This window comes from Anomaloglossus baeobatrachus, chromosome 4, assembly GCF_048569485.1.
Source record: "Anomaloglossus baeobatrachus isolate aAnoBae1 chromosome 4, aAnoBae1.hap1, whole genome shotgun sequence".
In the NCBI taxonomy this organism is placed as follows: Eukaryota; Metazoa; Chordata; class Amphibia; order Anura; family Aromobatidae; genus Anomaloglossus; species Anomaloglossus baeobatrachus.
Window position 1 is genome coordinate 351231061 of NC_134356.1, and position 12418 is coordinate 351243478.

Below are 12418 nucleotides of genomic sequence, written 5' to 3' on the forward strand. Positions count from 1 at the left end.
GTCTACTATTCTGGCAATGATAACCAAAGAAGAAACTGTGTTGCTTTTATTCTCAACCAAATATTGGCTGGAACTGTCCTGAAGGGCAATAGTGTCAGATGTCATCATCTCAATATGACTACAAGGATTGCTAATCCATGTCACAGTTATACACGTCTACTCACCAATGACAGATGCCAAGGAGGAGGACATTTAACTATTTTACTAATTCGAATTCTAGCAGAAGTCGACAAGATACCAAAACAAAAGTTACTCATTATCATGGGAGACTTGAAGTGGCCCATGGCAAACAAGGAACCCTTGTTGCAAATTGTGAACTTGGTGAAATAAAGAAGGTGGGGAAAGATTCATTGACTTTTCAATGAAAATCAACTGTCTATCATGAACACCTTCCAAAATCACAAACAGAGACTCTATACATAGGCATCATTGAATACGGCCTATATGAATCAGAATGACTACATATGTGTTCGCCAAAGATGCAATTTGTCAATTATTACCACGACAACCAGGCCAGGAGCTGCCTGTGAAACTGGTCATGAACTTTTGACAGCAAAAATTAGAGTGAAGCTGCACAAAAGGACTAAACAGGTCTTTTCCAACTTCGATTTGGTCAACGTACCTCACGTGTTTTGGAATGGTTTGCACAACTGATTTATATCACTGGACATGGGTGAAAGAAAGCGTGAGAAATTATAAATATATATATATATATATATATATATAGACAATAAACAAGAGGTAAAAGAGATCCCTGCAGCCATGAGTAACAGAAGAGAACCTAAAGATCATCAAAGACAGACAAATGGCAAAAGATAATATTAGGACGCTTACATCAGTAAAAGACTAGAGAGTCATTTGAGAAGACAAAGAACTTTATTACCAAAGATATGTACAGAGATAGAAAGCAAAGATCTGAAGGACAGGACTGACTAGGAAGGCATACTAATAGAGGAAAGAAGGAAAGAGATACAATGAAAGGTTCAACCAAGAGTGGAAATGTTGAAAGACACCAATGGGAACAAACTAACTTGATCAAAGAAAGTTGGAAAGAATACACAGAGCACATCTACAGGAATGGCTAAGTGATATGGGAAGAAACTGAGACTGGAGATGATAGTGAACAGAACATCTTGAAGGATGCAGTCATTGCTGCAATAAGGCCTTGTGCACACACTGCATTTTTACCCGCGGTTTTACCCGCGGTTTTGCTGCAGAAATTTCTTGAGAAATGTTTGTAACCTTTCTGCAGACATTTCCCAGCAAAACCTATGGGAAAAAAAATAGCTGTGCGCACACTGCGTTTTTTTTTCAAGAACATTCTTTCTGCAGAATTTCTTGAGAAAATTTCTTGAGAAAATGTGCATGTCACTTCTTTTCCGCAGGTACCTGCGGTATTTCACTCCATTCACTGTAATGTAATAGCGAAATACCGCGGGTATACCGCAGGTAGCAAATGATGTGCGGTATACCCTCAGTATAGCAGTGGTTTACCTGCGGTAATGTTCATCACTACCCTGCGTTTTGCACACACAGATACATACATAATACACTAACACATAATCTACAAAAAAAAAAAAAGTGTGAGCTCCGCTATATTTTTACCACCCAACCAAGGTAAACACACAGTGCGGGGTTGGTATTCACAGGCTGGGGAGGGCGAGGGCCATGATTATTGCCCCCTCCTCTCATAGCCAAGAATATTAGCCAGCAATGTCCCGAGACTGTCGCATCCATCAGATGCGACAGTCCAGGCGTGTCACTAGCCCTTCCCGATTACCATGATGCGGTCGCAAAGGGGTAATGAATGAGTTAACGGCAGCCCATAGCTGCCGCTAAGTCCACAATTAGTAATGGCAGTGTCTATGACACGCCATCACTAATCTGTCAGTGATAGTAAATAAACACACATCGAAAAGCCTTTATTTGAAATAAAACACAGCCCCCTCTTTCACCCCTTTATTAACCCCCCCAAACATCCAGGTCTGACGTAGTCCAAAACAGGAGGTCCGGTGACTCTTGCATCCAGCGACGTCTGAGACAGAGTGCTCAATGCAGCTCCATGTACGAGGCTGCACGGGTAACCCAGGACATTTCCCACGCTGATCACATTACCGCTGGCGAGAACTTGTGTCTCCTCACACGACCTCGGCAGCGGTAATAGCGTGACGTCACCGGCCGGCAATGATCCTGTGAGATCTCAGATCCGAGGTCTTACAGTGTTACTGCTCTATCACAAATACTGTGGGGGGGAGTCACATACATCACAAATAAAAGCTGTAATCCATCCATCCATTATCTATCTATCTATCGATCTATCCATTATCTATCTATCCATTTATCTATCTATCCATTATCTATCTATCCATTTATCTATCTATCCATTATCTATCTATCTATCTATCCATTTATCTATCTATCTATCCATGTATCTATCTAATCTATTATCTATCCATCTATCTATCTATCCATTTATCTATCTATCCATTATCTATCTATCCATTTATATATCTATCCATTATCTATCTATCTATCTATCCATTTATATATTATTGCAGTTAAGCATAAAAAAACGCAGGAACCAACCTGCGGAAAAAACGCGGCAAAAACGCACCAAAAACGTGGAAAAACCGCATACGTTTGTCCCGCGGTTTTGGGGCGTTTTTTTACCGCAGATGCGGTAATCTTCAACTCCCAGAAGTTTCTAAAGAAATTTTCTTGAGAAAAATCATTTTTCTAGTGCGCACATAGCCTAAAGCTTCTGTTAAAAAACAAAGTTCCTGGATGGGACAATATTTCAAAGCAGCTAATAGTCTTCTGAAGCAGCAGTTGAGGTCATTACATGCCTGTGTGAACAGTTATGGATAACTGATAAATGGCCGTAGAACTGGACAAGATCAGTGTCTACTCCTATCCCAAAGAAGGTAGATGCTACCAACTGTAGCAACTATCCCAAAGAAGGTAAATGCTATCGACTGTGGCAGCTATCCCAAAGAAAGGAGATATTGACTGTGGCAACTATCCCAAAGAAGGGAGATAATACTGACTGTGGAAACTATGTCTATTGTGCTCATACCTCATGCTAGTAAAATACTACTGAAGATCTTACCAAGATGGTCACAGCCTAATTTTGACAAAGAGCTACCAGAGGAACAAGCAAGATTCAGAAAAGAAAAGGCAGAGGAACAAGAAATGTAATTCCTAATATTAGATAAATAATGCAAAAAGCCAAATAATACAACAAGGAGATCTATTTTTGCTTCATTGACTACAGCAAAGCCTTCGACTGTGTTGAGCTATTTTTTAGGATTTCTGGACCTGCTCCCCCCCAAAATAAAAAAGGAATCAAAATTTCTGGATGAATGGTCAACAATCTAAAATAGTTAGATGATACAACATTGATAGCAATAAGTTTAGATGAAATGAAGGACTTATTACAGTTTGTCAAGATGCAAAGCTCGAAATTAGAACTCCTACTTAATACAAAGAAGAAAAAGATATTTACTACTGCTAGATGGACGGGAAACATTTCCGATGGACAAACTGGAGGTTATAAAAGACTTCAACCTACTCAGATCAATGATCACTCAAGGTGAAGAAAACAAAACTATGGGCAAATTAAGTTACTGGACAAGGTCATCAAATTGAGGAACATTTCACTGGCAACTAAGACATGGCTCACACATAGTCTGGTCTTTTCTGTTGTAATATGTGGATGAAAAATTAGATAATGGTGAAACAGAAGAATCAACGCCATCGAAATATGGTGCTTGAGAAGGATGTTATCAATGCAATAGATGGCAAGAAGAACAAACAAATCAATTTTGTAACAAGTAAAGCCAGACATGTCACGCGAAGCAAGGATCACCAAGCTATGACTTGCCTACTTTTGGACACATCATATGAAGGCAGCAATCATTGGAGAAGAGCATCATGGTCAGAATAATAGAAGGAACAAGGTGAAGAGGGAGACCATCAACCTGAGGCCTTGATATAATCAAGATGACAGAGAAGACACTAGTTGACCGATCGAGGCTTGCACAAAATCAATCTTCCTACACTGCATTCATCCATCTAGTTGCCGTGGCTCGAGATCGAGCAGAAAGTCGATAATAATAATAATAATAATAGTAATAACATATAACATTGTAAATGATCCTGTAAATGATTGTAGAATAATAGTTACTGAGAAAAAAAATGCATTTCATACGGATGTTAGGCGAGATAAAAATCACACACTCGTATTGCACTCTGATGGCATATGGAAAACCAAACAGATTTCATTTATCCAACTTTTCTGGATCAAATTGTTATACGCAAGAGAGAGTGTATCATAAAACATAATTATAATGTTTTTCTGTAGTGATAGCCTTATAAACCTTAAGAGTGTTTCTGTGCTTATCTGATGTTGCTAGATAAGCTTTTTAAACACTATTTTTGTAAAATTCTGCCATATATTTAGTGTTATAATTCTTTGCATTGCAGGCTTTTAGTTGGGTTTACATCCAACTCCTAGATTCCACGTAATTATATAATGCATGTTTCTTATACACATCCACCTATTCACATAGTGACCTCTTTTTGAACCACTTGTTTCTACATGCAATTTTAAAACTTCTTGGTGAACATTAATCTGTTTGTCAGCATTTACCGTCCTGCTGGAGAAAATGTACGTTACAAATCTAGATACAAGACTTCAGGAATTCCCTCTAGCATTACTGGCAGTAAGTTGTGAAACTATTCTTCCTGTAACATTACATAATAATTTCTTGAGAAGAGACTTGAATATGATTACATACTTTTCATTTTTGTGGGAAAAGGGGAATGAAGCAACAAATGTCCACTTAAGGATCAGTGTATCTTAGGAAATCCATCAATGTTTTAAAGTGTGTGTAACAAAGATAGTTCATCATTGTGAGGAAATCAGTATTAGTCATATCAGTAAAAACGTAAGATAATTCTCAAGATTTTAGATTCCTGCATTCATAATAGTGTGGACCCACCCTGTGTTAATGGAACATATCCAAATATATTATATATAAATACTATAAATATACTATCAACAACGGTCGTTTACGCTCTAATATTCGTTGGATTTTTTTAAAATCTTCGCATTAAAATGTAACATAATAGTAAAAAAAATCCAATTCCCACTTACTAGTTTAAAAGGATAATAATAATAATATTAATATTACTCTTGTAGTATATACTAAGCACAGATCAAATACATTTTTTAGTCTAAAGTACATACAAGTGATTTAGTCATTTATAGATTGTGAAGACAGTGTAATTTGGTTGGAGGAGAAGTTTGAAAATGTATCTTTAACCTAGCAACACTGCTCTTCTCTGCCTCTTGCTTGTGAAAGCATTCTCCTTGTCAGATATTCCATGCAGGAGGCAAATGGGAAAGGAGTGTGAAGATTCACAGTTATTCAAACAGACTCTGCAGTGCAGGTTAATGGACAGGAGTTTTATGCCAATGACCTATCAATGCTACATTTGTAAAGAGGATGCAGTGCAGAATAAGGGCAGTATGTGCTGATACTGAGACATAACAGGAACTAAGGTTGTTCTATGTAAACCACTGTAACATGGCAGGTGGTATGAATCACAGAAGTTATATAAACCTGAATGTTAATTTTGGTACCTGTAGTGCCAAAAGTCTTGTTAAGGTCTTCATAGGTCCAGATTTACAGATAGCTAGAGAAATGCTCGTGCAGAGGGGTGTATGCTGACCAGGTCAAGTTCTCTGTGTTGGAGGTAGCTGGCCTCCAAAGTGTGTCTCGGAAACTGGAGAGCTGAACTGGGACTCTTTACGGGCGGACTCCTGCAATTATGGACTAACTGTATGTTATTTTGTTACCTTTATGCAGGTAAGGCTTCTTATTTGTTTATTCTGTGCTGGTTTATGAAGCTCGGAATAAAATTGCTGGACATTTTAAAGTGAAAGAGTTCTTGTTTCTACCTCGCTGAAGCAAGCTAAGTGAGTGACCCTCCATGACATATACATTAAAGCAAAAGAAGGAGCTAAGGTGGCAGACAACTGAACTAGATGTATTTAAGGTATGTAGAAGAGCCTTATAACCTATCAATAAAAATAAACAGTTGTTGGCACCAACAATTATGTAAAACTAAGTGGCGTAACTAGAGTTCAAAGGGCCCCGATGCAAAATTTGGACCGGGGCCATCCTCGGAGTACAGGATAATTACACTGACACTTGGCTCTTTCCCTCAGCACCCAGCTTTCCCATGCTTCAACATCTCTTTTTCCCTCTGTACTCAGCTTTTTCTATGTTCTGATATCTATCTTGTCCTCAGCACCCAGGTTTCCAATACTCGGCTATACAACTTTACCTCAGCATCCAACTCGCCCTTGATATCAGAGCATGGGAAAGCTGGGTGCTGAGGGAAAGATGTATAGCCAAAATATGGGACAGTTGAGTGCTAAGAGAAAGATCTATAGTAGAGCATGGGTGCGTGACCAAGCAGCCAGCATCATCTGGGCACTGAGGACAAGATGGATATCAGAATATATGTAATCTGGGATCTGAGGAATATCAAAGCATGGGAAAGCTGGGTGTTCAGGGAAAGAGACTCTTTCCCTGAGCACCCAATTTTCCCATCCCATGCTTGTATCTTTGTCCCCCATCCTGGTATATAGCCATATACATCTTTTTTTTTGTTGCTGTACATTATATTTCTGCGATAAATAATTTTATAAATTTATTTATATTGCATCTAAAAATGGTAGCTGGGTTTTTTTGGGGTTTTTTTTTAAGGGTACATGAGTTTTGGTATTTTTAACGGTTTTTTTTGCCTTTTTAGTATTCTGCTTTTTTAGTATCTGTTTTTTAAAAATGCCACACATGTGCACATTCACACAAATGCAGACATATACGTATAGTATATCAAAATCTAGTGTATATGTGAACATTTTGTACACACTGTATATACAAAGAAATTAATAAGTTGGATGTCTGACAGAAAACCATGAAGATGAGGAGACCCGGCCACCACCACAGGACATCGGTGAGGCATATCATCAGTTACAGGGCAGTGGGGGAGGGGGGCAGGACAGTGCAGCTGTGAGAGGCAAATAGGAGGATAGAATAGGGGAGGGGGGAAGATAGTTCAGCTGTGGGGGAGGGGGCAGGAGAGTGCAGCTGTGAGAGGTAAATAGGAGGATAGAAGAGAAGAGTGGGCAGAAGAGTGCAGCTGTGGGGGAGGGGGGCAGAGAGTGCAGCTATGAGGAGTAAATAGGAGGATAGAAGAAGGAAGTGAGGCTAGTCATCATTTAGGGAGCTCCAGTACTCACTTGAGGTCGCATTGTCTTCCTCTGGAGCCTCCCCCTCCTATTACTGCAGACTACAGAGTAATGGCAGAGCAGGGGAAAGGGATACAATCTCCTCAGAAGTCTTTCATATTTCTGCAGCACTCCCTGTACAGGCCTGAGACTCCACAACAGTTCCATGCCAATGGGTGGGGCTTATTGCTGGTGCGCAGGGCTTACTCCTGTGGCTGTGCGGAGAAGGAGGCAATGCTCAGCATTTCTCCCCTCTTCTGATGGATGGAACATGCAGCATATGTGCTGTTTGCTGGAGGAGAGACTGTGAGGGGCCCAGTGGGGGATCCATCTATTTCCTGGTGGGCTACAACATCGCCCAGCAGATGCACAAAACCAGCAGCCGGGTGATCACTGTGACCATAATCTCGCCCAATTCTCAGCACCATCTTCAGTGGAAAGAGATGGGCGGGCTTATGGGCGTAGAGAGCAGTGAATATACAATTGCTTAAGTAGCCGGGACATATGTCAGCTCCAGCCGGCTGCTGCCTCCTGTGATGCCGCAATTTGCAGCGCAGGGACCAGATGGTCAGTGCTGCAATATATTTCAGCTGGATTTGTAGGGACCAGACGGTCAGTGTTGCAATATATTTCAGCTGGATCTACTGGACGCACATCCAGCTGATGCAAGTGCTGAGTTTCTCGGGCCCCCCTTAAGCCCGGGCCCTGTCGCAGTGGCGACCCCTGCGACAGCGATCGTTCCGCCCCTGGTAAAACTATACAACGTTTATTAATTTAGCATGTTTCAAATACTTCAAAAATATTACCAGAATGGATGATTGGATGGCATTAAAGGAAATAGGGAGAGCTAGGTAAATAGAGTGGCATGTAAAAGTTTGGGCACCCCTGGTCAAAATTACTGTTATTGTGAACAGTTAAGCAAGTTGAAGATGAAATCATCACTAAAATGCATAAAGTTAAAGATGACACATTTCTTTTGTATTTTAGGCAAATATATTTCTTTATTTTTTTTCAACATTTACATTTTAAAAATTACAAAAAGGAAAATCGGAAAATGCAAATTTTTGGACACCCTTGGAGATTTGTGTGCTAAAATAACTTTGAGCAAGGTTACAGACCATAATAAGCCTGGCTTCTTCACTATCATCGTTAGGAAAGGCTAGGTGATGAAATTTCACAGCTGTATAAAAACCCAGCCTCCTCTAACCTTGTCCCAAAAAACAGTGGCCATGGGTTATTCTAAGCAGCTGCCTAGGATTCTGAAAATGAAAATGCTAGAGGCAAATCATTTTCAAGTTTTACTTTCCTCAGTTCAAAATGCAATTAAGAAATGGCAGTTAACAGGTTCAGTGGAGGTCAAGATAAGGTCTGGAAGACAAAGCAAACATTTTTGAGAGCTGCTGGTAGGATTGCTATTGAGGCAAATCAGATCCCCCGTTTGACTGCAAAAGACCTTCGGAAGATTTAGCAGACTCTGGAGTTGAGGCTCATTGTTGTATTGTTCAGATACAACTGCACAAATATGGCCTTCATGGAAGAGTCATAAGAAGAAAACCTCTCCTGCGTAGGGCTGGGCAGACCCTGACTGAAAAAGTCCAGATCCACGTGGTTGCAAAGTTGCCTGAGTGCCAGACCAGGGCCTGGGATTCCAGGTGTTTGATTCAGATCCAGCAGTCGAGAAAGTAAAAAAAAATAAGGGAAAAATAAAGAAAATAAGAATGACGTGAGTGCTTCATGCTTACCCATGCTGCTCCCACGCTGCTGTACACTCCCTGACAAACGTTCTGTCACATATCCATGTTATGTAAATAAAAGATTATAACCTGACTTTTAACCCCTTAACGACCGCCGATACACCTTTTAACGGCGGTAAATAAGGGTACTTTTTCCGATCCGCCGCTTTTTAACGGCGGTCGGAAAAAAGGGTCTAGCGCCCCCCAGAGTCAGAAAATTTCCGGGGTCTCAGCTGCCGGGGGTAGCTGAGACCCTGGAGATCATGATTCGGGCCGGTTTTTCCGGTCCCCAGTCACGTGATGACCGGTATACACCGTATACCGATCATCAAGTTATAGTAAATGACAGCGCCAGTAAAAAATGATTTATCTCCCATCTGGCATGATCAAACATGCCAGATGGGAGATAAATCTTTTTCCCGGTTCCCTCCGGTCCCCTCGGTATCCCCAAAGTGCCCCCCCGACCCCCAACCCCCTCCCGAAAATCCAAGATGGCCGCGCGCACCGGCGAGCACAGCAGCGCGCCGGCCGCATTTACACTGTTCCTATGGTTTCTGTCGTATGTGCCATAACACATACGACAGAAACATGCTCCCCAGGCCCTGCCCGGTCCCCCCCTATCCCCCCCGGTGATCCCCGGTGTCATACATACCTGTCGGAGCGCTGATCCCCCGCGGCCCCCTCCTCCGGCTCCTTCACAGCAGACTCCGGTCACATGAGCAGAGCGCAGCTGTCAGCTTCCTGTGTTCAGGACGCTGGCTGCTCGCACTCTGCAGCTGTGACCCGGGGAGGGTGGGTGCAGATTCTTTGCACCCACTCTCCTCAAATGGAGGGTCTGCCCTCCTAGAAAATGGGGGACACGTTCCCTGAACGTGTCCCCCATATTCTAGAAGGTCCAGAGTCGACGTGGGACGTCCAAATGGATTATTGTGGATTTTTTTTTTTTCTTTTCAATAAATTGGTCAATCAGGGAATGTTTTGGGGAGTGTTTTTTCAAATAAAATTTTTTTTGTTGTCAATTTTTTTTTTTATTACTGTCAATTAGTTATGTCGGGTATCTGATAGACGCCGTGACATCACTAATTGCTGGGCTTGATGCCAGGTGACATTACACACCTGGTATCAACCCCATTCATTACCCCGTTAGCCAACGCACCAGGGCGCGGGATGAGCTGGGGCGAAGCGCCAGAATTGGCGCATCTAATGGATGCGCCACTTCTGGGGCAGCTGCGGCCTGCTATTTTTAGGCTGGGAAGAGTCCAATAACCGTGGCTCTTCCCATCCTGAGAATACCAGACCCCAGCTGTCAGCTTCACCTTGGCTGGTGATCTAATTTGGGGGGACCCCACGTTTGTTTTTTTTTTTTTAATTATTTATTTATAAATAATTAAAAAAAAAAACCAGCTTGGGGAGCCCTCCAAATTGATCACCAGACAAGATGAAGCTGTCAGCTGTGGTTTGCAGGCTACAGCTGTCTGCTTTACCCTAGCTGGCTATCAAAAATAGGGGGGACCCCACGTCATTTATTTTAATTCTTTTTTTTTTTTTTGGGCTAAATACAAGGCTAGGCATCCTTTAGTGTCACATGAAAGGCACTAAAGGGCGCCAGCTTAGAATATGCAGGGGGGTGGGACGTTATATATGTTTGACATCTATCCATTCATCCATTGTGGCATTTTACGCTGTGTGCCCACAATCAGGGTTTGCAACGTTTTGGGTGCAGAGTGTTTTCCCTGCGTCCATAACGCTGCGTTGTGCAGTAGAAGCACAGTGGCAGGATTTTTAGAAATCCCGTGCCCACTGTGTTTCTTTTCTCCGCAGCATAAACCGACCTGTGGCGCAGCTTCCCGAGCCTCAGCATGTCAATTTATGCTGCGGAGATGAGTGTTCTTTGCAGGTAGCATAGAGCTAAAGTCCACAGCAGCCTGAACCCAAATCGTGGGCATGGGCAGCTGCGTTCTCCCGTGGACAACACTCACATTTCTGCAGGAGGCTGACACTGGGTACTAGACGCCGTGTCTCTGGATCATGGCCACATAGCCTAAAGGCTACTTTACATGCTGCGATATCGGTCCCGATATCGCTAGCGTGGGTACCCGCCCCCATCTGTTGTGCGACACGGGCAAATCGCTGCCCGTGCCGCACAACATCGCGCAGATGCGTCACACATACTTACCTGCCCGGCGACATCGCTGTGACCGGCGAACCACCTCCTTTCTAAGGGGGCGGTCCGTGTGGCGTCACAGTGACGTCACTGAGCGGCCGCCCAATAGAAGCGGAGGGGCGGAGATGAGTGGCCGGAACATCCCGCCCACCTCCTTCCTTCCTCATAGCGGCCGGGAGACAGGTAAGGAGAGGTTCCTCGTTCCTGCGGCGTCACACATAGCGATGTGTGCTGCCGCAGGAGCGACGAACTACATCGTTACTGCTGCAGTAACGATAATCGAGAATGGACCCCCATGTCACCGATGAGCGATTTTGCACGTTTTTGCAACGATGCAAAAATCGCTCATCGGTGTCACACGCAGCAACATTGCTAAGGCGGCCGGATGTGCGTCACCAATTCCGTGACCCTAACGACTCCGCATTAGCGATGTCGCAGCGTGTAAAGCCCCCTTAACAGTGAGAAATTTGTTGCTACAGCAACAGTTTTGTGAAGTACCTGTGGATTCAAAATGTTTACTATACTCCTGAATAAAATCCTTGAGGGTTCCAGTTTCCAAAATGAGGTCACTTGTGGGGGGTTTCTGATGTATAGGTGCCCAAGGGGCCCTGCTAATGTGACATGGTGCGCGCAATTTACTTCAACTTTTCCAAAATTCAAATGGTGCTCCTTCCATTCCAAGCCCTCCCATTTATCCAAACAAAGGTTTTTGGCCACATGTGGGGTATCCCTGCGCTCACAAGAAATTAGATAACAACCTGTGGGGTACACGTCTTGTTGTTGCCTCTTGAAAAAGTGAAAAATGTGTCGCTAAATCAACATTTTTGTGAAAAAAATGAACATTTCAATATGGCAACCTAAGCTTATCAAATTCTGTGAAGTATTCGTGGATTCAAAATGCTCAATATACACCTAGATTAAAGCCTTGAGGGGTCTTATTTCCAGAATGGGGTCACTTGTGGTGGACCTCCACTGCTTAGGCACCTCAGGGGTTCTCCTAATGCAACATGGCGTACGCTATTGATTCCAGCCAATTTTGCAGTCAAATTGCACTCCTTCTCTTCTGAGCCCTGTAGTGTGCCCAAACAGTTGATTTCCACCACATACAAGATATCAACAAACTCAGGAGAAATTGCGCAATAAATTTCATGGTGATTTTTTTCCTGTTACCCTTGTGAAAAAAAAAAGCTACCTGGTTGAAGTAACAATTTTGTGGTA